Genomic DNA, 23,379 nt, shown 5'->3' on the forward strand with positions numbered 1-23,379 from the left:
CCGAGTGTGCGATTAATGGCAGGCGACGGTGCAATTCGTTGTTGGGCTGCTCCGGGGTGCCAGCGCCAATCCCCGATCAGCCGTCTCAGGCCGCTCCAATCGAAAGTCCCGGTCCGGTTCACCGGGCGAAGATGGTCTCTCGGGGCCGATGTTGTTCAGCCGCGCACCGGCTGCAGCGTCACACAAGGTCCCGGCCCAGTCATTGCCAGGGCCGGAAAGTTTGGGGCGATGGATCTCGGCCGGCAGGAATAGGTTTCGTGCCGGAGTGATATCGCCGCACTCCACAGATGTTCAGCCGCATTCGGCCGCAATCGGGATGCAGGATCGGTGCCAGGATGGGGCGGAAGGCGAGGGCGAGCGGCGGAGCCGGGCGTCTATGCGGCCATTTTGGCCGCCGTCTTGGCTCCTCCCCACATGAATTGTTTTTGATGGAAGGTTGAATACATTCCACAAGTACTTTGTTGAAGTGTTCAACTTTCCTATTACTCTGGGGATGATTAAGAGGTTTCCTCAAATGTTTTATGGCACAATTTTTTAAGAATGACGACATCTCAATTGAAGTAAACTGAACTGACCTTCTCTTGAAAAAACCCTTTGGAAACACTCAATAGCTTTTTCGGTAGTGGGTTCGGAAATTGCCTTAACTTCAACCCATCTAGAAAGATGATCAACCATGACAATGAAGTATCTCATGTGATTCAGAAGAATTTGATAGGGACCCAAAAAGTCTACACCAATGCGCTGCCAAGGTCTTTTTGGACACAAGCTAACAGACTCGACTTGAGATTCAGTAAATAAAACCTTGTCGCTAAGTTTACATTTAACACAATTAGAAACAAATTCGTCAACTTCGAAGTCCATGCGGGGCCACTATAATCTCTCTATAATTTTTCTCTTGGTCAAGGTGGAACCTAAATGACCACTATGTGCCAAGCTGATTAAAAGTTCACGGAAAAAAGAGGGTGCTACTAGTTTGTCTCCACATACTAAAATATCACCTTCTAAAGACAACTCATCTAAAACCTTCCAAAACATCTGAATTTCATTTTGCAAAAGGGTTTCTTTTGGCCAACCTGATTTTACAAAAGCAATGACTTGGCTGAGAATGCAGTCAGATTCAATGGTAGATATCCAATCTTTCTCACAAAAGTAGCATCTCCTATATAAGCAATAAAGAACTCCTCAATTTCTGTTTTCCACTCAAGATTTTCAGGTTCATCAATGGGAAGTCTGGAGAGAGTCTGCACAGGAATTTTCCCCACTCAGAATATACTCAATGGAGAAAGTAAGTTCTAAAAGTTTTGCTGCTAACCTTGAAATTTGAGCTGTGGTGCGTTTAGTCTTTTTGCCAGAAAGTATGTTAACCAAAGGACAGTGATCAGTCTTGAGTATAAAAGGTCTGCCCCATACATATGCTTTACTTTTTTCTACACTCCAAACACAGGCTAGGAGTTCTTTTTCAATCACAGAATATTTGTGTTCAGTGGGTCTAAGTGCCAGATGTAGGTAATTCTATGTTACCGATTCATAAATACCGAATTTTACCGATTCGGTATTTATGAATCGGTAAAATAGAAGTACTGAGATGTAGGTAAATTTCTTTTTAAATTTACCGAACCGGGAAGAATCAGTATTTACTGAATCGGTAAATACTGATTCGGTAATGCCCATTGATTCCTATGGGCCTTGAAGCCCATAGGAATCAATTGGCAATACCGAATCGGTATTTACCGATTTGGTAAATACCGATTTTTGCAAGGGTGCAGGGGGTGTCACTTTGACACCCTCTAGCACCCTAAATACAGGTATGTGTGCCATGTGGCACACAGACATGCCCTAAGGGCATGTCTGTCTGTCACATGGCATAGGTGTGCATGCACACATGTGCATGCACACCTGGATTCGGTATTTTACCACCCAAATGGATTGGGTGGTAAAATACCGAATCTGTAAGGCCTGTGGCACTCTCAGGAGTGCCACCTACATTTGGAAATACCGAATCGGTAAAAATACCGAATCGGTATTTTACAGAATCGGTAAATTTACCAATTCGGTAAATTTACCGAATCTGTAAAATATATGCCCCTACATCTGAAAACCCAAATACCGGTCGGTAACGGCCGAATTCGGCCGTTACCGACCGGTATTTTGGCTCCTACATCTGGCCCCTAGTGTCCTAGATGCAAAACCTATGGTAAATTTACACCCTTTATGAACTTGGGTAAAAATAGCTCTAAGACCATATTCACAGGCATCAACAGTTATAACGGTGGTTCTACATTCAAGAAAAGGCTATCGAGCAGGAACATTCACAATTCTTTCTTTGATAATTTTGTTCACAAGAGTCTGACCATAGAAATTCTGCATTTTTTTTAAAGAGGTCTAAAACATTCAGTCAGATTGGCAAAATTATTTAGAAATTTAGCGTAAAATTCACACATACCTAAAAAAAAAGAAACTTCTTTATTTTTAGGAGCAGGTGCATCTATAATACTCTTTACAAGGCAAGGCTTGGGTCTAACATTTTTATCGGAAAAAACATGACCCAAGTACTCAATCTCTTTGGCCTTGAAGATACACTTGTCTTTCCTCAAGGTAGCACTTCTGGATTAAAAATGTTCAAAACCTTAGTTAATAAAACATCATGTTCAGATACATTTTTAGTAAAAAGTAGAATATCGTCTTGAAAAACAGCTACCTGTGAAATACCAAGGAACATTTCAGACATTAATCTTTGAAAGACTACTGCCACTGAGGCTATACCAAAGGGCATTATACAGAGCTGGAAGGTGCCATCTAGTGTGACAAAAGCAGGAAGATGATGGGAAGCTTTGTCTAATTCTACCTGGTGATAAGCTGATCTACGATCCAATTTGGTGAACCAGTTAGATTGACCAATTTTCATGATAAGGTCTTCTATCCTGGGTAAGGGGAAATTGTCTACCCAGATGGCCTCATTGACACTTTTCAATTCTACACACAAACCTTAATTCGCCTGTCTTTTTCTTGGCTAAAACTATGGGAGATAGCCATAGGGTGCCCTCCACATTTCAATAATACCTTGCACGCACATGTCAGATAACATATCAGATAATTCTTTCCTGACACTAAATGGAATGTTGCATAGTTTGTGTTTGACAGGTACTACATCCTGTTCAACTTTCACAGAATATACAAAATTTGAAATTTTCCCCAAACTATCTTGAAAAACTTTTGGAAATTTCTTTTCCCAATCATTATCAACATTGGTAATGCATTTAATGTTATGAGTGTTGTAAACAGAGGGATCAATACTTGTTACGTCATGCTTTTTAATGATAATGGGATTACTTGAACCAGGCCTGATGGTTAGATTAAACTCAGCCTGATGATTAAGACCTAGGACATTATGGCCTTTATGTGCTACATAACCTTTACCTTTGATGGAAGAATGTAGTAACTTGATGGATGACCAAAAATAACCAACACGGTCTACTTTACTACCCTCAAAAGCCACTGTCATGACATCTTGAGGCAATAAAGATTGGTTACCCCAAAACTGTGTATACTTAGGGTGATCTATAATAGTGATACAAACTCCCATGTCTACTAAAAGCTTAATGGGAATACCATTAATCCAATTTTCAATTTCTGGATCAGCCACTGAAGAAGTTTTCTCTTGTTTGATACATCTCACACCTAATGATAATACTTTAGGTAAAATGTCACTATTGTCATCATCAACATCATGATCTTCACTAACTACACAGTAGATAGGACTGTTAAACCTATCTCCCTGCAAGCTTTTGACAATGGCCCATTTTCCACCATTTCTTGCATTGTTGTCCATGTGCAGGACAATATTTAAAGTTGGAAACATGATTGGGTGATCCACATCTGAAACAGATGATCTTGCGAGTTTGAAAATCTGCTTTTGAGTTGTAGGTTTGAAAGCACTTTTGTTCTTTTTGTTATGTTTTATCAGTATTGTAAATGGGTTTGTTGATAATAGCACCAGAGATGGTCGTTTTGCTAAGTGATTCTTCTAAAAATGTGATGTCTTGACAAGAACCCTCAATACTCTTAGCTATATCAACAGCTTTATCTAAGGATGGATTTTTACAGGTGAGAAGGCGTTCTTGAATTTTTGGGGAATTACATCTAACTACAAGCTGATCTCTTATTAGCTGTGAAGTGAAATCTTCAAATTCACAAGTCGCAGCTAATACCTTCAGAGCAGTAACATATGAATCATTACTCTCTGATGGTTTTTGTACTCTTGTAAAAAAATTTAATCTATGGACAACAAGATTTTTTGATTTGGTAAAATATTGGTCAGGTTGAGCAATAGCAAGATCATATTCATCAAGATCAGACTCCTCTATATCAGGATAATCAAGTAAGTGGTCAAAAATATTTTGCCCTTCAACTCCTAAATGGTAATACATTAATCCTTTTTTCCTTTCTGGTTTGAATTTTATATCATCAAAGGCTACCAGACATGCATTAAACGAACAAATCCAAAGTTTCCATTCTAGGAGAGGTTCACCTGGTTATTGCAAGAAAGGTGCTGGTGGTAAAAATACTCTGCATGGCATTTGAAGATAGAAAGAAAGGCAAAGAAATAAAGACAAAAGAAAGAAAAATAAATAAATAATAATAATAGATCTGCTCAAAGCGTGCAGATCGCTGAAGAATTTGCACCGAATTCCAGTGTGCAATTTTCTGTAATATGAATCTCACTGAAGAGTTTGTACTTGAATAGAAGGGTTTGCTCAGAACGTGGAGATCGATGAAGAATTTGCACCAAATTCTAGTGTGCAAATCACTGAATCGATGAAAAAAAATTTGCACTTGAAAAAGTAAAACTTTGTTTAAAGCGTGCAAATCGCTGATGAGGAGATTTGCACAGAAAGAAAGCAGTTAATGTGTGATGCATAAAGTTGCAGTACTACTGCAGACCAGCAGTGTAGAAGGGTCTGCTTTTAATGTGAAGTGACGGTGTCACCAAGAAAACTTCTTTTGTGAAGTGGTGAATGGAAAACGTCAAGAACTGAAGAGAAAACACAGCTGATTGATGGCTCGATAAGCTCCAGCAGAGACGGTGAACTTCAAACAAGCCAGGTCATCGGTCTAAAGAGAGTAAGTTAAGTAAACAGTAATCAAACAGAGACAAATGATGTAGGGTGCTGCTTTGCTTTAATCTTAAAGGGACGTGTGCGCTCACAACATGCTTTAGTTTTTGTCAGCGCTTGAAATGCTGCCTTAGTACGTTGTTGGAGGCGCACTGCGTCACGTAATGCCTTTGTCTATAATGATCGCTCGCGTGCTTGAAGTTCTAAAGAGCTTGTGCGAGACTTGCTCACAAAGCTTTAAAAAGGAATTGTTTGCTAGGGAGCAACCGCAACGTAAGTTCAAAGTGTAAACCTTCACAAATAACACTTTTAGTCCGGAATTTTTTTAAGACAAATCACTAACAATGGAGAAAAGAAGTGTCACCTCATTTATTCACTTACGAGTAAATCGTAAATACACTGAAAGTAACCAGGTTGTAATGGGATTGCTCCTTGGCCCCTTCTTCTGTTTGAAAAATGGCCGATGCCGAAGAGACATTGAATGACCCAGATCGTCGCCAGATTTGTAGTGATGAGGTCGAGATGTAGTTTGTAGCACAGAAGGTTTATTCAGGATAATGACATCCTTCTCAGAAGGGGCACTCATGCGACTGCTAACAATCGGAATGCAGAGCTCGGTGACCTCAAAGCACATTCTACACCTAAGACATTCCACAACCTCCTCTTCAGATTCTCTGCCTACCACCTGGTAAAAGGGCCCCTTCATCTCTCTGTAGCTCCTCTCTCACATATATTTCATTTGTTTTAAAACGCTGGTAAAGGCTGGCTTTACTCATCCACACAGCTATCCACTTCAAATAGAGATCTGTTCTTTGCATCAGGCATATTAACCCTCTGCCCTACTTTATTGTGAGTGAAAACTGCCCCTAGACAAAACTCTGATCTCTGCTCTAGCAGGAACATTAATCACAAGAGTGACCTTGACATTTTAATTGCTGCCTGAATTCTTGGCGCACAAGAAACCCTGTATCAGCTGCTTTTAAATCTGAAGTTATTGCTAAACACAGCACTCCTACCTGAGATCAGCTCCCCCCCTTACATTGCTGCCACAGGACCAACGACCGTGTGCGAGTTACTTTGGAATACATCGACTGTCCAGACATTTAATCTTGCGGCAAATCGGACCCTCTTTGAAAGTGTTGCCATCGTGCTGGACCGATCTTAATTACCAGACCAGTGATAACTCTGACATTGAAATTGCCGAGTGAATCTGATTCCTCTGGAAATTGAACCAACTGTGCAGGGTCCATTTTTAGAAAACTGGATTTGTAGAAAAAGGGTCATTGCTATATGCAATATTCATCGTCCTGAAGATGGTCTGACGGACTGACACCACGAAAGACCGAAACGTCGACTTGATCATCTACTTCCTAAATATTCAATGTACTTAAGTGACTGTTGTTTGTATCAGGGGATAAGTCACTTTTTTATTACATTGGAAGAGATGTTTTTATTAATGAATAGTAGGATAAGTAGCACTATACCTCCTTCATGATTGGAACTTTTCCAGCAAGTTGAACTGTTTATGTGCTGACAGAGTTGGTTATGTGCAGATTTTTCAGGTAGTTTTGTGAGAAATGAGATGCTTGACACTGGACTAAAAATGTTGAGATCTTTCGGATCCACGCCTGTTTTTTTCAGGAGCGGTGTCACTTGTCCAATCTTCAAACAGTCTGGGATGGGGCATTGGATTAGTGATGAGTTCATAATCTTAGTTCAGTGCGGTGTGATGTATTGACGAAGATCCTTGATGATTGAAGAGGAGATAGGGTGGTATAAATGTAATGTGGTTTGATTGACAAGATCTTCTCTTGGGACTGTGTGGCATGGAAGAAGTGGCCTCATGCATCGAAACATGCCTACGGATCGGGTTCTTGGTCCACGCCACTGAGCCCAACAGGTGACCACCTGCCGGGCTTTAGTTTGCAGCAGACGTATGATGATCAGTAAACAGGGTCTAGGTGGCCTGCACGAGTCTCTGTAATGCTGGTGTCATTCTTGCACAGTCCTAAATCCCAGTGTCCACGGAGCAGTCCATACGAGGTTAAAGACTAAGAGGTTGGAGCCCATTATTGGGCCTGTCAAGGCATAGTGGCTCAGTGATTACATGGAGCATGCCTGGGAGGGCCGGGGACTAATATTCAACTTAAGGAGGTCTACATAAACAAGCAAACTCTGTGTAATTCTTGATCGATTGCAATAACTGTCAGACTGTTTTGAGGCAACGCTGTATTACTGCCAATATAACTTCTTCCTTCTGGGTGCTAAAAGGCATTACCCATATCTTGTTTAAACACTGGGCAACATCAGTGAGATTGAAAAGCTGATATAGAGCGACTACCTATGTTGAGCCCAACAGATCTCAGCTGGAAGTGTCTAAAAATATAACATATACACACCACTAATGTACTGCCTGGGGGGGCATAGTCCTCTCCCCTCTCCATGATTGAGCTGATCTTTGCTTTTTGACTACAACAATCTCAGATACCCATGACCAACCCTGAAGAATGCAATGACTGTCGTCAATTCTTGTAGGCAACGAAGGGAAAGGGTGGTTATAAGCAGGCTAAACTCCCGTTCGAAAAGAGGTGCACCAAGAGGGCCTCCTCCTTGGATCAATCTAAAACCTGACAAGTGGCCTTCAGTGGTGCTGAAGATCCAGAGGTAAAGCCACTTTGCTTCATATGCAAGATGCAAGATGATAAGTACAATAAACAAACATGATAAGAGATTCACCACCATGGTATCACTTATCTCAGCCCTTTGAAGATGATACAGTAGGAAATAATGAAACACTGCTGGATATGGCCAAAGTATTGGAACATGAAAAAAAGCAAAGAACGAGGACCTGGAGGCCAAGTCCAAGCAAAATAAGCTGCTGTTGGATGGCATGTCAGAATCTATGAATACATGAAACAGCACAGACCATGTTGAAAATCTCCTCAAATAACTTGATTGGGGCCAGACAGTTTTTCTTCTCTGTTTGATTTTGAGCAAGCTCATCGATCCCTAGGGCCTAAGACTGCGTATGGTGCTGGCCCATGCCCTCTCAACGCAAGGCTCTTCAATTTTAGGTACTGTGACTCTGTGCTTCAACTAACTTAAGAAAAGTAAATACTATCACATGTAGGTACCACACTTTCAGTTTTCCCTGATTTTTACTTTGGCTGTTTAGGACACACACAAATTATGACAGCCTAGTATACAGTACACAGTGCTCTACCCGATGCACCTAAAAATCAACCATCAAAATAAGCCCCTTGATTTCCTGACCTCATTAAGTGCCACTCCGTTTATGAAGCAAAATCTATCTGTGACTGGAGCTGATTCTTTTTGGGCTTGTTCACAATGCATGTGGGCCTGAGAGATGTGGTATGAAGTTGTGGAGGGTGAGCATGACTGGTATACTGACTTAGCACCCGCCCAGACAATGGTAATCAGACTTCTGTTTTACACTTCCCAGTACGGTAAAAACAAGGTGTGTGGAGGGTAAGAAGGTAAGACTATTGTTAATGTTTGGTTGGTGGGGACTGGCCCCTCTAGGCTGCAGGATCACCCATATGCTTGCCTTGGACTGCAGATGTTGTAGTGGACTTGTGGTGCTGGAAAATCAGCCTGCTGGTGGTACACCACAGGGCAGATTTAACATCCTTTCATGCAACCATTGCAGCAAGGCAACTTGCTGCATGGCGTTGCGTGAAAGGGAGAGAGCAGAAATGCTGCATATTTGCAAATATATGGAGCATTTCTGCTCCCTCCTTGTGCTGGCGCACTTTGTGTTGCCTAGCGCTAATGCTTCACTATAGTCCAAGGGTGTCTGCGTTATGGGCAGGATTGCATTCATGCAGGGTGGGACTCCTTCCTGGACAAAAACAATTCTTAGCGACATTCTTTCCATAATTGCTGCACAATGCAGCACACATGTAAAGAGGAATTAACAAGGAGAAATAAAGAATTATCTTTTTGTTGGTCCCACGTCAGGTAGGCACATCATTTTGGCACAAACCCGGGTTTACAATCTTTGGAAATCTGAGCTTGCATGAAAATACATGGATGGATGCATGGGAATACCCATGCTCCACCCCTGAAATGCATACCCAACACAAAATACTACAAGGCAGAACCATGTAAAGTGGATTTGCGTGGCTTGGTAAATGCCAATTGAAGACTTGTGTTGCCTTGCGACGACTTGGATCGCTCAAGAATACAAGTCCTTAGCAGGGGCGGCTGGTGACATTTGAAAGTGGTGTGACGTGAACTAATTCGCATATTGCACCGCAGCGAGCGAGCGCAGCGAGCGATCCCGAACCACCTTGCATCCATCTATACATCATTCATGCATCCACCCATCCATCCACCCACACACCCTGCATCCATACATCATTCATTCATGCATCCAACCATCCATCATGCATTCACCCATCATGCATGCATCCATGCATCCATCCATACATCATTCATGCATCCACCCATCCATCCATCCACCCACCCATCCTGCATCCATACATCATTCATTCATGCATCCAACCATCCATCGTGCATTCACCCATCATGCATGCATCCATCCATACATCATGCATGCATCCACCCATCCATCCACCCACCCATCCTGCATCCATACATCATTCATTCATGCATCCAACCATCCATCATGCATTCACCCATCATGCATTCATCCATGCATCCATCCATACATCATTCATGCATCCACCCATCCTTCCACCCACCCACCCTGCATCCATACATCATTCATTCATGCATCCAACCATCCATCATGCATTCACCCATCATGCATGCATCCATGCATCCATCCATCATTCATGCATCCACCCATCCATCCATCCACCCACCCTGCATCCATACATCATTCATTCATGCATCCAACCATCCATCATGCATTCACCCATCATGCATGCATCCATCCATATATCATTCATGCATCCACCCATCCATCCATCCACCCACCCATCCTGCATCCATACATCATTCATTCATGCATCCAACCATCCATCATGCATTCACCCATCATGCATCCATCCATGCATCCATCCATACATCATTCATGCATCCACCCATCCATCCACCCACCCATCCTGCATCCATACATCATTCATTCATGCATCCAACCATCCATCATGCATTCACCCATCATGCATGCATCCATGCATCCATCCATACATCATTCATGCATCCACCCATCCATCCACCCACCCATCCTGCATCCATACATCATTCATTCATGCATCCAACCATCCATCATGCATTCACCCATCATACATTCATCCATGCATCCATCCATACATCATTCATGCATCCAGCCATCCATCTACCCACCCTGCATCCATACATCATTCATTCATGCATCCAACCATCCATCATGCATTCACCCATCATGCATGCATCCATAGATCCAGCCATACATCATTCATGCATCCACCCATCCATCCACCCACCCATCCTGCATCCATACATCATTCATTCATGCATCCAACCATCCATCATGCATTCACCCATCATGCATGCATCCATGCATCCATTGATAGAACATTCATGCATCCACCCATCCATCCATCCACCCACCCATCCTGCATCTATACATCATTCATTCATGCATCCAACCATCCATCATGCATTCACCCATCATGCATTCATCCATGCATCCATCCATACATCATTCCTGCATCCACCCATCCATCCATCCACCCACCCATCCTGCATCCATACATCATTCATTCATGCATCCAACCATCCATCATGCATTCACCCATCATGCATTCATCCATGCATCCATCCATACATCATTCATGCATCCACCCATCCATCCACCCACCCACCCACCCATCCTACATCCATACATCATTCATTCATGCATCCAACCATCCATCATGCATCCATACATCATTCATTCATCCATCCAACCATCCATCATGCATTCACCCATCATGCATGCATCCATGCATCCATCCATACATCATTCATGCATCCACCCATCCATCCACCCACCCATCCTGCATCCATACATCATTCATTCATGCATCCAACCATCCATCATGCATTCACCCATCATGCATTCATCCATGCATCCAGCCATATATCATTCATGCATCCACCCATCCATCCACCTACCCACCCTGCATCCATACATCATTCATTTATGCATCCAACCATCCATCATGCATTCACCCATCATGCATGCATCCATGCATCCATCCATCATTCATGCATCCACCCATCCATCCATCCACCCTCCCTGCATCCATACATCATTCATTCATGCATCCAACCATCCATCATGCATTCACCCATCATGCATGCATCCATGCATCCATCCATACATCATTCATGCATCCACCCATCCATCCACCTACCCATCCTGCATCCATACATCATTCATTCATGCATCCAACCATCCATCATGCATTCACCCATCATGCATGCATCCATGCATCCATCCATACATCATTCATGGATCCACCCATCCATCCATCCACCCACCCATCCTGCATCCATACATCATTCATTCATGCATCCAACCATCCATCATGCATTCACCCATCATGCATGCATCCATGCATCCATCCATACATCATTCATGCATCCACCCATCCATCCACCCACCCATCCTGCATCCATACATCATTCATTCATGCATCCAACCATCCATCATGCATTCACCCATCATGCATTCATCCATGCATCCATCCATACATCATTCATGCATCCACCCATCCATCCACCCACCCACCCTGCATCCATACATCATTCATTCATGCATCCAACCATCCATCATGCATTCACCCATCATGCATGCATCCATGCATCCATCCATTCATCATTCATGCATCCACCCATCCATCCACCCACCCAGCCTGCATCCATACATCATTCATTCATGCATCCAACCATCCATCATGCATTCACCCATCATGCATGTATCCATGCATCCATCCATACATCATTCATGCATCCACCCATCCATCCATCCACCCACCCATCCTGCATCCATACATCATTCATTCATGCATCCAACCATCCATCATGCATTCACCCATCATGCATGCATCCATGCATCCATCCATACATCATTCATGCATCCACCCATCCATCCACCCACCCATCCTGCATCCATACATCATTCATTCATGCATCCAACCATCCATCATGCATTCACCCATCATGCATGCATCCATGCATCCATTCATAGATCATTCATGCATCCACCCATCCATCCATCCACCCACCCATCCTGCATCTATACATCATTCATTCATGCATCCAACCATCCATCATGCATTCACCCATCATGCATTCATCCATGCATCCATCCATACATCATTCATGCATCCACCCATCCATCCATCCACCCACCCATCCTGCATCCATACATCATTCATTCATGCATCCAACCATCCATCATGCATTCACCCATCATGCATTCATCCATGCATCCATCCATACATCATTCATGCATCCACCCATCCATCCACCCACCCACCCACCCATCCTACATCCATACATCATTCATTCATGCATCCAACCATCCATCATGTATCCATACATCATTCATTCATGCATCCAACCATCCATCATGCATTCACCCATCATGCATGCATCCATGCATCCATCCATACATCATTCATGCATCCACCCATCCATCCACCCACCCATCCTGCATCCATACATCATGCATTCATGCATCCAACCATCCATCATGCATTCACCCATCATGCATTCATCCATGCATCCATCTATCATTCATGCATCCACCGATCCATCCATCCACCCTCCCTGCATCCATACATCATTCATTCATGCATCCAACCATCCATCATGCATTCACCCATCATGCATGCATCCATGCATCCATCCATTCATCATTCATGCATCCACCCATCCATCCACCCACCCATCCTGCATCCATACATCATTCATTCATGCATCCAACCATCCATTATACATTCACCCATCATGCATGTATCCATGCATCCATCCATACATCATTCATGCATCCACCCATCCATCCATCCACCCACCCATCCTGCATCCATACATCATTCATTCATGCATCCAACCATCCATCATGCATTCACCCATCATGCATGCATCCATGCATCCATCCATACATCATTCATGCATCCACCCATCCATCCACCCACCCATCCTGCATCCATACATCATTCATTCATGCATCCAACCATCCATCATGCATTCACCCATCATGCATTCATCCATGCATCTATCCATACATCATTCATGCATCCACCCATCCATTCACCCACCCACCCTGCATCCATACATCATTCATTCATGCATCCAACCATCCATCATGCATTCACCCATCATGCATGCATCCATGCATCCATCCATCATTCATGCATCCACCCATCCATCCATCCTGCATCCATCATTCATTCATGCCTCCAACTATCCATCATGCATTCACCCATCATGCATGCATCCATGCATCCATCCATACATCATTCATGCATCCACCCATCTATCCACCCACCCTGCATCCATACATCATTCATTCATGCATCCAACCATCCATCATGCATTCTCCCATCATGCATGACCTAGATAGAGCGGAGTATGCAGTGCTGCGCTTAAAACACTCCTACTACTTAGGGGGGGATAGATCAGGGCACCTGCTGGCAAGCAAACTCAGAGCTAGGTGCCAACAGACAAAGATTTAATCAATCGTAGGGGACGGTGGGGAGGAAAAAATACAGAAGACGAAGATATTGCACAAACATTCCGAGATTTCTATGCAGAACTGTAAAAAGAGGGCAACCTGGCAGAACACCATGCAACCTCCTATTTGGAGGGTGTCAACACATCTAAATTAACCACCGACTAGGCTGACTTATTGGACCCCCCAATAGGGATGAAAGAAGTGATAGGGGCGATATCGCGTCTCAAACCACTCAAGTCTCTAGGTCCAGATGGATTCTCTGTGATTTTCTGTAGCCCATGCTGCCATCTCTTAGCCCCGGTACTGACTAGACAATTCAATTCCTTTGGGGGTCCGGGCTCGGTTCCCACCAACATGTTAACAGCAACCATTGTAGTGCTACCGAGACTGGGGAAGGACAAAACAATATGTGGGTCATATCACCCCATTTCCCTACTTAAAGTGGACCTAAAACTGTTCCCAAGTATTCTAGTGATGAGATTGGGCCCACATGATGCCAGGCATAATTGAACAGGACCAAGCAAGATTTACTCAGAATCGCCAAAGTCGAGATAATACCAAAAGGATCCTGCATCTGATTGATAAGGCCCACCGGATGAACCGAGATGCGATATTACTGACGGTCGATGCCAAGAAGGCGTTTGATTGCGTGGACTGGGGATACCTATCCAAAACACTAGCCCACTTTGGTATGGGGGAGCGCTTCAGATCATGGGTGGGGAGCTGTTATGACTTTCCTACAGCCTCTATCCGGGTGACTGGAGTATCCTTCCACCCTTTGTCTGTTCAAAGTGGCACCAGGCAGGGGTGTTAGTTGTCACCCCCCGTGTTTGCTCTCTACATTGAACCGCTAGCCCAAAGAGTGAGAGATAATCCTAACATCAAAGGTGTTCTGTTCGGGGCGGGACAGACTACTTAACCCCTTCGATGCACCCGTCGGCCAACGGCCATTGCGAGCACTACCTCCGTAGTGCTGCACACGTCCGTTGGCCGACGGGGCCCCGCCCACTCAATAAAACCGCCTCACCGCAGTGAAATTGCTGCCGCGGTTAAGTGGTTAATAGGTTTGTATGCCAATGTAGTGTAGTGCCTATATTCCCAATAGGCTCTGCACATTGGAATAACATATACTATAGTTTAGACGTAGGACTGAAGTCGACTAGGTCTCTATCGAATATATATTAGACTTAATAGTGAGTGCCAGCTAGCTCAGAGGTCACTAGAAACTTTCTTGAATTCACAAGAAGGGATTAGTTTCTGACAACCACATAAACATGACAACTTTGTTTCGCAAGAATAAGAAATCAATCTCTAGAGTCGCGGAAACAATAGATAGCGTATTTCACTCAGTCAATCGTGCATGCTTCGTTTCACCAGAGGTGCTGAGAAAATAGAGAGACGGGCGTTTTTAATAAAAGTATTTATTGAACAGTCATCTTTCTCAAGCATAAGAAATGTACTGCTACAATCGTAATACTGGTAATAAAGTACAGAGTATATAATACGAACAGTATTATAAAGTAGTACTGTAAAAGCATGATATGGTTTCTAAGCCATAAATTGCCTTAAAACGGATAAAATACATACAGTGTTAAAATGATGGCTAAAAGTACTCAACTGGTGCTCCTAAAATACGCCTACCCCTGTGTACATGACCTAAGCCTAGCACAAGGGAAGAAGTAAGTGAGGAGTAGTTTAAGTTTAGTTTTTTCTGCCAATAATCTAATCAAGAATTCTCTAAGGGTCTAATCAGCTCCGTACCTTGGTTTAGAATGAAGGATGTCTTGTATCTCTCTCTCAGGACTCGATTTCCCAGTAACCCGCAAGGGTAGCCTAGAAACACTGGAGCTGTATTTCTCGGCAGGAGAAAAGACAGAGTCTCTCAGTGCGTCAGCTGGAGGGTCGGCTTCCTTCGGCACTTGCTGCTGCAGGGCGTCGGGCAAGTAGTTAGTCGATCTGCTCCAACCCACTGTGTGTTTGTCTGGGCACATCTAAGCATATTTATACTTTGAAGGTGCCGAGTTTGACGTGTGATTGGACTTAATAACTTCATAAAAGACTCAGTTCTTCGAAAAGTCCATGATTTCCTAGATAAATTAGTATTCAGGCAAGGGGAAGTCCCTAGCTGCTGAAGGCGGGTTTTTCTAAGAAATCGTTGCTGATTCTTGGAACATAGTGGAAGTAGCCATGCCGTATTTGGGCTGCATAGGCTCAGTCTAAATATGGTAATGATTTCTATGCCTATATGTAGTATGTACTTCATAATTGTTATACTAGCTCTTTAAGGAATGTCCAACTTAAGTTCTTATTCCATGTTCTTAGAATGCTATGATTGTTTGTTTTGACCATTGCAAACCTGGTGTTCAACTTTACTGGTCGTGGGTTGATTTACTCTGCTTGAATAAACCACCTATGTCAACCTTTATATCTGGATTTCCATCTTATTTTGATCTACAACCTTACAACATTTATTGGCGACTATCGGAAGCTGATAGGAATCAAACCCACCGACATGAGCAGTTCGACCATGGACTTTAAGGTCACTGGCTCCAACGTTTCTAACAACTTCGGATTTTGAACTTTGGAAGTTTCGTTCTCATCTCGTGAGACCATCTTAACATAAGCCGTGAGTTATTGTTTAGTAATTTTATTACCTGAAAACCATCTTTGAACGCTGCCTGCTTCATACCGTTATTTTCAAATGCGCGGAGCATTCTACGCTCGTGAAGTAAGCTGGGCAATTGTGTTCTAACGCGCTGCTGACACACGCGCAGTACGTCTACAGCGTCACACGTCAATCTGGAATGCGCCCAGCGTATGCTGTAATTTGAATGCGCTCCAGCTTGGTTAACCTGTTCGGCGCTCGACTTCAACTCCTTGCGCTCCAGCTTTATTTACATGTTCAGCGCTCGACGTCAACTTCTAAAAATAAAACGTCACTTTCAGCGCTCAGCATCTCTTTGATAAAACGCTGACAGGCATCGCATTTATGTACTTCTTATCTACGCGACCTTTTCTTTGAAGTTGTGGTCGTCTTCTATCGAGTTTTAAAAGATCGTTTTTTCTGGACAGTCTGACAAGTAAGAATTTATTATAATATATACAATTTTTGTGAATTTATTATGGCAACTTCAGGTAATAACAACAATGGGATTGTAGCACCTCCATCGTTTTTAATTGTTCCTGGCAAACCTCCTACTCCATGGCACAAATGGCTACGTGTCTTTACAAACTATTTGGAAGCTATTGATGCTCTAGATTACCCTGCATCTAGAAAAAGAGCTATTCTTTTCAATCACTTAGGAGATGCTGGCCAACAATTATTTGACAATTTAGCAGTTGTTCCAACTCCTGCTGATGATGACTCATGGAATGTATATACCGAGGCATTAACACGTCTGGGCAAACAATTTAAAGATGATCCATCAGTCATGGTTGAAAGACATATGTTCTTCAAAAGGAAACAGTTACAGGAAGAGTCTATAGAAGACTATGTAGCTACTCTACGAGTTCTTGCATCAAAATGCGAATTTGGTACCTATTTGGAGACTGCTCTACGTGATCAGTTAGTCTTTAATTGCTTTAATAAGAAAATCCAAGAGCGGATTTTGACTTGTAAAAATCCAACTTTAGATGAAGTTATTGTAATTGCGAAAAGTATTGAGTGTTCTGTTGTTTCCTCAAAAATTTTAGCTGAACATGCCGCTTCTTCAAGTGTTTGCAATATTTCACAGGCATCTGAGGACAATTGTAATGTTAATGTTGTTTCTAACCGCAATACTGGGAAAAAAGTTTTTGAGTCTAAAGCTAATGTATTTTGTTACAGGTGCGGTTCAAAGTTTCATGTGGCAAATAATCCTAAGTGTCCTGCACAAGGTAAAAGGTGTTCTAATTGTAAACGTGTAGGTCACTTTGCTGCATCATGTCGTTTACCTAAAGATAAGTCTAAAGTTAACATGGTTTATTCTGAGGAAGAAATTTGTGATGCGTTAAATCTTTCTTCTATTTCATTCATTCAGGTAAATGCTTTATGTGATTTCAGTATCAAGGGTCCTATTTGCACCATTTCAATTGGGGTTCAGACCATACAGGTTATGGCTGACTCCGGATCCCCTATTACCATTTTGGATGAAACTACCTTTCAGTGCTCTTGGAATAACAAAGAATTATTTACTACTGATGTTAATCCCAAAGCTTTCGGGGGTTTTGACATAACCATGCGTGGATATTTTCCAGACAACATTGATTTTAAAGGTCGTGTTATCTATACTAAAATATACGTTGCACACAATGGCCGTGATATTATTGGCTGGCAAGACCAAGCCAGACTAGGCATTATTTTAAAACCCGGTCATCCTGAACCTGTTGCTTTGGGTGATCTTCCTATACTGTCTGTTTTTGATTATTGTAATGACCCCATTCTTTGCAATGTTTTAGAAAAATACAAGGTTGTTTTTGAAGATAGGATTGGGTTGGTGAAAAATTTCGAGCATGATATTAAATTAAAAGACAACGCTTGCCCTGTTATTCAAAAGGTGCGGCCTGTTCCTCTGTCTGTGAGAGAGGATTTGAGAAAGCACATTGAATCTCTTATTGCTCAAGACATTATTTGTCCTATTGAGTCTTCAGAATGGGTTTCTGCTGCCGTCGTAGCACGAAAACCTTCTGGGGAAATTCGTTTATGTGCAGACCTGCGTGTACTCAATCGCAACATTATCATTGATGTACACCCCTTACCTAAAATCCATGATATGCTGGCCAACATCGGTAGTAGCAAATATTTTTCCACTATCGATTTGCGCTCAGCGTACCACCAAATTCCTTTATCTTTAGAATCTCAACCTCTCACAACATTCGTTACACCTTTTGGTGTATATATGTATAAAAGGTTACCTTTTGGACTTGCCTCTGCAGCCAGTATATTTCAAAGATTAATGGACTCCATTTTTTATAATTGTCCCGGAATTCAGGCGTTCCAGGATGACATTTTGGTTCATTCTGAATCCCTGGATCAACATTACATATTGATGGAGTATGTTTTAAAGTCTCTACAAAATAATGGACTTACCGTCAACAAGAAGAAATGTAAATTTTTGGCTAGTGATGTAGATTACTTAGGCCACAACCTCTCAAAAGATGGCATTAAACCCAAATCTTCTTTGCTGGATGCTATTAAAAATGCTCCTCCTCCTCTTGATAAAGACTCACTCAGAGCATTTTTGGGGTTGAGCGAATATTATGCTCGTTTTGTTAGGAACTATGCTCTGGTAGTTCAACCCCTTAGAGATCTGTTAAAAAAACATGCTAAATTTGTGTGGTCCTCTGAATCTCAATCTGCTTTTAACTCTGTCAAAGATCTGATACTCTCTGCTCCTGCCATCAAGCCCTTTTCCCATGGGGTTCAAAGCATCATTACCGTTGATGCTAGTTCCCGTGGCCTAGGAGCTGTTCTGAGTCAAATAGTTAAAGGTGAGGATTGCACCGTTGCATTCGCTTCTCGTTCATTAACTTCAGCTGAAGCAAATTACAGTACCATAGAACGAGAAGCCTTAGCTTGTTCATGGTCTGTTGAAAAATTTAAAATGTACATTTGGGGCACCAGATTTCTTTTATACACAGACCACAAGCCGTTAATTTATATGCTTGGCGAGAGTTCCTCCAATAGAGCTTCTTCTCGCTTGGTTAGACTATTGGCACGTCTTCAAGAATTTAATTTTGAAATAAAATACTTACCTGGAGGAAAAAACATTCGTGCGGATTGTTTATCACGCATTCCTTTATCCACTTGTAACTTAGTCAACTCTGACTTAGAATATGTATTTGCTGTTGATGATGCCCTTCAAGGTACAAAACTTACTAAACAAGACTGGTTAAAAGGTATGGATAACGATTCTTGCTTACTCAATGTTAAGAAATTTTTGATTAAAGGTTGGCCCAGAGATAGAAGCATGTCAATGGAAGAAAAACATTATGCACAAGTTGCATCTAAATTGTCGGTGTCAGGTGACATTTTGTTCAGGCAAGACAAATTTGTCCCACCCGTTGGCATCCGGCAATCCATCATTTCTCTGGCCCATGAAACTCATCCTGGTATCACTGGTACCACCAATAAGATTAAAACCACTTATTGGTGGCCTGGTATCGATAACCAGGTTAGATCCTTTGTCAACCAATGTCCACAGTGTCTATGCTCTGATAAACACTGGAAGTTGTCCAATTCACCACTTGTTCCTGTAGAGTGGCCTGAGTCTCCTTGGCAGAAAATTGCCATAGACTTTTCTGGTCCATTTGCTGTTTTTAAGGATGACCTCAAATTCTTAATAGTTGCCATTGATTACTTTTCTAAATGGATTTATTTTTCTTTAGTCAAGAACCCTAATTCTGTTGCTGTAATTTCATTTTTAAAGGGTTTGTTTGTCATCGATGGTACTCCACATGAAATTGTTTCCGATAACGGTTCGCACTTTGTCTCACAGGAGATGAATTTGTTTTTAAACAATTTTGACATTAAGCACATGTTAGTTCCTCTTTACAGTCCTGCTTCTAATGGTCTTGTAGAAAGAGCCAACCGTTTGTTGAAGGAAGCTATTCAAACAGCCTGTGCTAATAAACTTGATGTAGCTGAATTTCTTAGCGAAAAAATTTGGAACTATAATTGCACCCCGCACAGTACCACAGGAGTGTCCCCTTTTGTTTTACTGCGGGGCAGAATTCCCACTTCTAGGTTGAACCCTTCTTGGTTGATGAAAAGTTCTCTTGTCAACGTGGATTTAACTAAAATTCGTGAACATGTCAAGAGTAAACAAGAGAGTTACAAAAATAATTATGACAAACGCATGCATGTCACAGAAAAACCTCTTATTTCGGGCGATTGGGTCATCATTAAGAAACCTGTGAAAATAACTAAGGGGCAATCCAAATTTTCTGCTCCGGTTAAAGTGTTGAAAGTTTCTCGTTCTGCAGCTCTTTTATTTGAAAGGGGTTGGTGGAACAAGAATGCCCTTATTAAGATCTCTGATCAACAAGCAAAGATTATTTCTTCCAACAAACAGACCTCAGATTTATCTGATGATCGCTATTCTGACTGGTTTGGTGTTGGTGAATCATCTATCTCTCCAAATGTTCCTTCTGTTCCCGGCAATAGCCCTGTCCTTGACACTTCCCTGTTAGCACATGGTGATTCCAACGTTCTCACGCCTCCTCCCACTTTACAGCCTGTTTCCAATTCCATTGGTGCGGGGGATGGTAGGGATCACAGTCGCAGAATTAGATCTGTTCCTGTAAGATTCCATGATTATGTTTTGGATTAATCTTGTTTTTTCTTTGTACGCATTTGGTTGCTTTACTGTGTTTTCTTTTATCTACTGTTTATCTTTATTTATTAGGGGAAGGATGTGTAGTATGTACTTCATAATTGTTATACTAGCTCTTTAAGGAATGTCCAACTTAAGTTCTTATTCCATGTTCTTAGAATGCTATGATTGTTTGTTTTGACCATTGCAAACCTGGTGTTCAACTTTACTGGTCGTGGGTTGATTTACTCTGCTTGAATAAACCACCTATGTCAACCTTTATATCTGGATTTCCATCTTATTTTGATCTACAACCTTACAACACTATATAAGGATCGGATAATCTATACCTATATAAGGGCATGAATCAGGAAAATGTACACTAGGGTCCGAGATTCACTTACAACAGCATCACTTGAGACACCTGAGAGATTGCTGCCAGTATTTCTAGAAGAATTGGAGGCCTTTGGCAAGGCCTCTGGATTCAGGGTGAAAGTAGGCAAATCTATCTGGGACTCCCATGGGATGGCGATTGGGGAAAAGCACTTCCCAGTAGCTCAAGCAAGTGAATCAATCCCATACCTGGGGATAGAGTTGGCCCCCAGCATTGAGCAAACGGTCAAGCTAAACTATGCCAAATTGACCCGACAGATCAGGAAGAAACTGGCTAGCTGGAGACATCCTCGCCTTTCACCCCTAGGTCGTATAGCAAGTATCAAAATGTCCACCTTACCTAAAATATTATATCTGTTCCAAACACTCCCGATCTCTCCACCTAAGGGAACAATAGCATCATTACAGAAAGACATCCACCCCATTGCCTTGGCGGGCACGCACCTGCGTATGATCCGAGACCTGAGCTACTCGTCTCCAGATGACGGGGCTGGGGATGCCAAGTCTCATGGACCACTTCAGAGCTGCCCAGATTAGATATGTGGTGGAATGGAACAGTGAGGAGTCAGAAAAAAGATTGTTATTCCAAACCAGGGCAATTGCGGGTCTCTCACTGTAGAAGGTACCCTTCTTACAGAAAGCAGACAGGCTGCAGAGTCTCCAGCTGTCACCCATCACAAAATAAGTGATGAAGGTATGGGACAAGAAGGCAAATAAACGAGGGCTGATGATGTTCCCTCCCTGATGACGCCATTATTTAGAAGTAATTTTCCCCAGGACCAGAAAGCACGGCATTTGCTGCACGGCAATCCACACCCAGTAAAGCGGCGGGACACATGTTGGACGTTGAGGGGATTATACCATTCACACAACTACAACAACACTACACACTGCCGGAGTCTGAGTAGTTCCGACACTTGCAACTACAGCACTGGTTGCTTCAACCAAGTGCATGCCCACCAGTCAGTAGGAAATTGACGATATATGAAAAATAGTTAGTTACAAAGAGCAACATCAAGAATTTGATCTCGGAACTCGACGCCATGCTCTGCCCCCTGCCAATATGCAACCCACTCCGAGCCAGAATTGTTGGACTGAGGAGTTAGAAAGGGATCTATCAAGTAAGGAATGGGGATAAATGTATTATAGGGCTCGACACACTGTGCGAAATGCATCCAGTATAGAGACCGCTACCAAAATAGTAACGGATTGGTACCTGACGCCATAGCAGCTCAACAAAGAGAGCCCAGAACAAAGTCCCACATGCTGGCGGGGATGTGGGGAGGATGGTACTTTGTTATACATATTATGGGAATGCGGAGAATTCGCATCATATTGGCCTAAAATATTAGATGAAATAGACCGGCAGTTTGACACGCAGATACCAAGCTATCCGGCCTATGTGATACTAGGTTTAAGTATAGGCAGAACTGAGCTCCTCTAGGGCTCATCACCAGTAAGCTTAACACAAATTGAGCACCTAAACATAAGTCGGGCAAATAAAGGGCTCTGTAGCAATAAGAAAAAAACCTGAGCACCCCTGTGGCTCATCACAAACACTGAGCCCTCTGTGGCCCATCACCAGTAAGCATAACCCAAAACTGAGCACCTCAACATAAGTCGAGCAAATAAATGGCTCCAGCGAGAATAACAGAATTGAACACTTCTACAAATCATGACCAGAATAAATATAAATGAGCACCTCAATATAAAGTGAGCACAAGAGTGGCTCCGCTCAAATACACCTTCATAAAATGATGTCTCTTCCGTTGCTGTGTCCAGATGTATGTTTATACTTGGTAACCAAGTAATCAGGTACAGCATATAGATAAGGTAGTGATCCAGTAAAAGCTCCAGTAAAGGATCCAGTAAACGCCCCACCAGG

This window comes from Lissotriton helveticus, chromosome 3_1, assembly GCF_964261635.1.
Source record: "Lissotriton helveticus chromosome 3_1, aLisHel1.1, whole genome shotgun sequence".
In the NCBI taxonomy this organism is placed as follows: Eukaryota; Metazoa; Chordata; class Amphibia; order Caudata; family Salamandridae; genus Lissotriton; species Lissotriton helveticus.